Source organism: Acomys minous, assembly GCF_964271855.1.
Source record: "Acomys minous genome assembly, chromosome: 6".
Taxonomy (NCBI): Eukaryota; Metazoa; Chordata; class Mammalia; order Rodentia; family Muridae; genus Acomys; species Acomys minous.
The window spans coordinates 110,910,798-110,916,801 of NC_140487.1; positions in this window are offsets into that span (position 1 = coordinate 110,910,798).

Below are 6,004 nucleotides of genomic sequence, written 5' to 3' on the forward strand. Positions count from 1 at the left end.
GCATCGGCTGAGCGCCTCGGGACTATGAGGGGTGGGGTGAGATGGACGGGTGGGACCTCGGGGGGCGTGGTCTCGGGCGAGGGACGGACCAATGAAGGATAGGAGGACGCTGTGGGGCGGGCGCGACCTAGAGTGGGCGGAGCGGACTGGTGGGGCGGTTCCCCCTAGCCACGCCCCTCATTGGCGGGAGGGGACCAGTCCCCGGAGCCGGAGCCTGACACCGCCTCCCTCCGCGGCGCGGGCGCGTCCTCCGCAGCTGCTGCTGGTTGGGTGCCAGGTGACCTCATGCGGCGGCCCGCCTCGCGCCCTCTCCTCCGATGCAACAGCAGGACTCATCATCCCCCGCCCGTTCCCGGGGAGGCGGCCTCCCGGGCTCCTTCTGTTAGGCGCGGCCGCCTTTTCCTGGAAAACTTTTTGCGAAAGTTTTCATGTCCTTAAGAACTTTTTTTCTTCTTCTGACTGCGGGCTCCCTTTCGGGATTCTATCTCCGTTAGAAGTCAAGATGCTCAGAAGTTCTTATAAAGCCCTGGGTCTTATAAAGCCCTGCTGTGTCCCAGGCTCCGAGGAAGGCCGAAACAGGACAAGCCGGTGCCTGAGGCAAACTCCTAAATAGTTACCGGTGCTGTTTGCCCCACCTGGACCGATTCCTTTCCTCGATTCACCTGGGGAACCGCATGAGAGCCACCTGAGTGCGGGCCCCAGCTTGTAGGAGGCCCGAGTACTTTAGACCCTGATGGCAGGGGCCAGAGACACGTGGCCTGCCACGGACTGCCAAGGGTGAATGTCCCCGCTGGAAAACGTGCCTTCTGGCTTTTCTTAATCTACTCATTCTGTGGTACCTCCCAGGTTAGGGCGATGAGTGAATGGATTAAAAAGCCAAATTGAAGGGTATCTTGCATCCTCTGTGCCTGGTGTGGATAGGAATGATGTGTTAAAACCCGGTGCTCCAGCAACGCCCTAGAGTACGACTGTTTTAAGTTCACAGTTTGGCAGTGGCCTTAAAGACCCTAAGCCTAGACCTGACTTGGTGACACATGCATGGCTCTCCGGAGACTCAGGACAGAAACCTGAGAGTTTGAGGACAATCTGAATATATGGCAAGACTGTCTCGAAAAACGAAAAAAAAAAATGGGCCAGGCTTGGTTGCGCACACCTTTAATCCCAGAACTCAAGAGGCATAGGCAGGCAGATATATGTGTGTTTGAGGCCAGCCTGGTCTACAAAGCAAGTCTGGGACAGCCCAGGCTACACAGAGAAACCCTGTCTCAAAAAAGCAAAAAAAAAAAAAAAGAATAAGGGCAGTCAAAATGATTTAGCAGGTGAAAGCACTTTGTGTTGACAAAGCTGATTTGATGTTGGGGGACCCAGCTAAAGGTAGAAGGAAAAACACCAACCCCATAAGGTTCTCTGACTTCCACATGAGTACACACACACACACACACACACCAGGTTTTTGGTTTTAGGTAGGTTCCCAAGTGCTGGGGTCAAAGGTGTCCACCACTGCAGCCAACAATAATAGGGCTTTGTTTGTTTGAGACAGGGTTCCTCTGTGTAGCCTTGGCTCTCCTGGAACTCCGTCTGTAGACCAGGTTGGCCTCGAACTCAGAGATCTGCCTGCCTCTGCCTCCCGAGTGCTGGGATTAAAGATGTGCGCCACCACCTAGCCTAGTGAATTTTTAGTAGAATAGGCATGTAGGCATGCTCAAAGCCCTGGGTCCAATTCCCAGCACTGCATAAAGTGAATGGTTTCATATACCTGTCATCCCTGCACTGCAGAAATGAGGCAGGAAGATCAGGGATTTAGGGTCATCCTTGGCTATATAATGAGTTTAAAGCCAGTCTGGGCTACGTGAGAGCCTGTCTCAAAGTAAAAATTTAAGACTTCTTTTCAGTATCTAGACTAGAGGATGGTGTAGAGGTCTGTGTAGTTAGGAGGACTGGTACTTCGTGGGGCCTTCTGGCGGCCTGTCTACCCATACAGGTGAGGCTGGCACCACATTCAGTTGTTGAAAAATAAGAAAGGTGCCAGGCATGGTGGCGCATACCTTTGATCCCAACACTCGGGAGGCAGAAGCAGGAGGATCACTGTGAGTTTGAGGCCAGCCTGGTCTACAAAGTGAGTCCAGGACTGCCAGGGAGAAACTTTGTCTTAAAAATTAAAAAAGAAAGAAAGAAGAAAAGAAAAACAAGAAGACGGGTGGTGGTGGCACATGCCTTTAATCCCAGCACTCAGGAAGCTGACAGATCGCTGTGAGTTCAAGGCCAGCCTGGTCTACAAAGTGAGTCCAGAACAGCCACGGCTACACAGAGAAACACTGTCTTGAAAAAACCAAAAAGAAAAAGAAGAAGAAAGAAAAGAAAAATGAGAAGGCTGCCCTAGAGAGTAAAACTTGAACCAGAAACAAACTGAAGTGATGGGCTGGACTCTGAACTGGGCCTCATGTTAATTTTTCACAGAACTGTGAACAGATTAAAGTTCCCTCAAAGCCTACCCTTTCCACCATGATCCCAAATGGTTAAAATCAAAACATAGGCACACCTAAAACGGCTCAGCACAGCCTAAATGATTTCAGACTGCGGCAGAGGCTGGCAGATTGCTGTGAGTTCAAGGCCAGCCTGGTCTACAAAGTGAGTCCAAGACAGCTAAGGCTACACAGAGAAACCCTGTCTCAAACAAAACAAAACAAACAAAAAATAGACAACAAAAAAACCTTAATTATGTCATATTTCGGCCAGGTGTGGTGGCACGCACCTTTAATCCCAGCACTCCGGAGGCAGAGCCAGGTGGATCTCTGAGTTCGAGACCAGCCTGGTCTACAAAGTCCAGGACAGCCAGGACTACAAAAGAAACCTTGTTTTGGGCCGGGCGTGGTGGCGCTTGCCTTTAATCCCAGCACTCAGGAGGCAGAGGCAGGTGGATCGCTGTGAGTTCGAGGCCAGCCTGGTCTACAAAGTGAGTCCAGGACAGTCAAGGCTACACAGAGAGACTCTGTCTCGAAAAACCAAAAAAAAGAAAAAAAGAAAAAGAAATCTTGTCTTGAAAAATAAAATAAAAAGATTCCAGACTGGCCCAAACAGATCTATGAATCCATGGGGTTCTATTTAGGGTTTCTCCTAGTCAGTTTGGGCCCTCGAATTGCTCACTCCAATGTATCTGTGCTGGGCCCATGTCGGCCAGCCCACAGCACCCCAGCACCCCAGCACCCCAGCACAGAGATGTCCCTTGCCGGGAACAGCAGCACACCAGGAGTCTTTCTGCTACTTTACCTAAACACACATCTCTAATTTGAGGAAGCCTGTGACATTCTCTTCCAAGCCCTGAGGTGGTGTGGTCACTAGGACTGCTCCTGCCCCACCTGGACACCCTCAAGCACCGGCTCAGACCTGGAGCCTGTGCCTTGGAACCTGGTCATAGTCATGCCTGGTGGTGGGGAGGGGGTGTCCCAGTTTCTGCTCTGAAGCTCAGAAACATGGGAGCACAGGTCTGGGAGGAGGAGAAGAGATAGTGTTTATGCAGGGAGGTCCCATAGCACCTTGCTTCCAACTTTGTAAGGCAAAGGCTGTTTTACACCCTGTGCTCCTTCCTGTTTGTTTTTATAACACAGGGAAATCTTGAAGATGGGTGGAGGTGCAGTCCCCTCCATAAACACCCCTCTGACCTCATCCCCTGGTACTCTCCCTTGTGTGCCCCACCCAGCCCCAATTGCCTCCTTTCTAGTCCTTAGATATATTGAGCACGCTGTTGCCTCAGGGTGTTTGGCACTTGCTCTAATCTACCCCTGAACCCTTTGTCTTTCAAAATTCCGACAACTCTCACTCACTAGGAAGCTGGGCGTGGTGGCAGGTGCCTTTAATCCCAGCACTCGGGAGGCAGAGGCAGGCGGATCACTGTGAGTTCCAGGGCGGCCTGGTCTAGAAAGCGAGTCCAGGACAGCCAAGACTACACAGAGAGACCCTGTCTCGAAAAACCAAAAAAAATAAAAATAAAAAAATAAAATATATATATATATAAAAGAGTTCACTAGGGTGAGGCCAGCCTGGTCTACAAAGCGAGTCCAGGACAGCTAAGAATACACAGAGAAACCCTGTCTTGGGGGTGGGGGTAAGGGGTGAGAGGTGGAGGAGTGGAGGTGAGAGGGAAAGAGTTCATTAGGGGGCTGGAGAGATGGCTCAGAGGTTAAGAGCACTGTCTGCTCTTCCAAAGGACCCAGGTTCAAGTCCCAGCACTCACATGGCAGCTCACAACTGTCTGCAACTCCAGTTCTGGGTGATCTGACACCTTCACACCAATGCACATAAAATAAAAAATAAAGAGTTCACTAGGGCTGGGCGTCGTGGCGCACGCTTTTAATCCCAGCACTCGGGAGATAGTGGCAGGTGGATCGCTGTGAGTTTGAGGCCAGCCTGGTCTCTGTCTGGAAAAAGCAAACAAGCAAACAAAACGTTCACTAGGTACCATCTGTGCAATCTGGGTGCTACCAGCATTCCTTCAGCCTCTGCTTTCTTCCTCTCCAGAACAGTGTGTGTGTGTGTGGTGTGTGTGTGTGTGGTGTGTGCTCCTAGCATGTAGTCCTAGGTGGCTTTAACCTGACGCAGACTAGAATCATCTGACAGGACAGTCTCAATTGAAGAATTGCCTAGCTCAGATTGGCCTACAGCCACCATGTCTATAAGGGGTCTTTTGATTATTAATTGATGCAGGAGAGCCAAGCCCACTGTGGGCGCCATCATCCTCTACAGGTGGTCATGGGATGTGTAAGAAAGTTAGCATAACTGTGTGAGTGAGTAAGCCAGCAAGCAGCGTTCCTCCACAGTCTGTTCCTGCCTCGACTTCCCCTCAGCGAAGAACTGTGACCTAAAGGCTCCAGCTAAGTGAACCGTTTCCTCCTCTCAGTCGCTTCTGGTCTTGTTATTTGTCACAGCCACATATGGACATAGACCGCCTCCCCAGCAACGCATACACTCCTCTAGGGAAGAGGTTTGTTGGGTTTGCTCGATGACTACATTCCTGAATATTCCGGGCTGGTCAATAAGAGTGTGCACTGCGTGCCCGAGCCCTGTGGTTGGGTGGCTTTCCTGGGGAGACTTAAACACCTATTCACTTCAAATAGAGAGGGAGGAGGCAGAACAAAGAAAGAGTCTGTCAAGTCCAGTGAATTATTGAGTTTCCGGGGATACAGGAGCCTGGGTGACTCACCAGCAGCTGACATCTCGGAGAAGTCCCACCCAAGTCAGTCAGTGGCCTCCGTGAGCCGCAGCATTTCTAAGAAGACGAGTAGTTAGGGCAGGAGGGAGTGGTGACTAGAATCTCAGGGGAGGGTCTGGTGACCTTCTGGCCTCTTCTCCAAGAAGGAATGTTAACAGCCCCAATACCTTACCCTTAGCTATCTGATGGATAGATTTGTTTGTTCTGTTGCTATGACGACAGGCAAGGTTTCTGTGGGTCACTACACCTGTTCTGCTCCATAACAGCCAGGGCTACACCAAACCTACAGGAAACAGCTCCACTACATCAATCGTAGCGTGGCATCATGTACCTGGGCACCTCGCCCATGACCTAAGAACCAGGGAGGAGGCTTTGGGCTCCTCACACCTGAATCCTAGCACTTGGAGGCTGAGGCAGGAAAGCAGCAACAAGCTGTAGGCTAGCCCAGGCTAGAGAGTGAAACCCTGTGTCTAAAAAGCAAGGGGAGGGGACAGTGAGCTGGCTCAGCTGTGAAGGCACTTGCCTCTTAAGCCCGACAGCCTAAATCTGGGTCCCAACTTCACATGAAAGTGGAATGGGGGCTGGGCGTGGTAGCGCAGGCTGGTAATCCAAGCACTCGAGAGGCAGAGGCAGGCAGATCTTTGAGCTGGAGGCCAGCCTGGTCTACAGAGCGAGTTCCATGACAGCCAGGGCTACACAGAGAAACCCTGTCTTGGGAGGGAAAAAAAATGAAAGAAAGAAAGAAAGAAAGAGAAAGAAAGAAAGAAAGAAAGAAAGAAAGAAAGAAAGGGCCGGGCG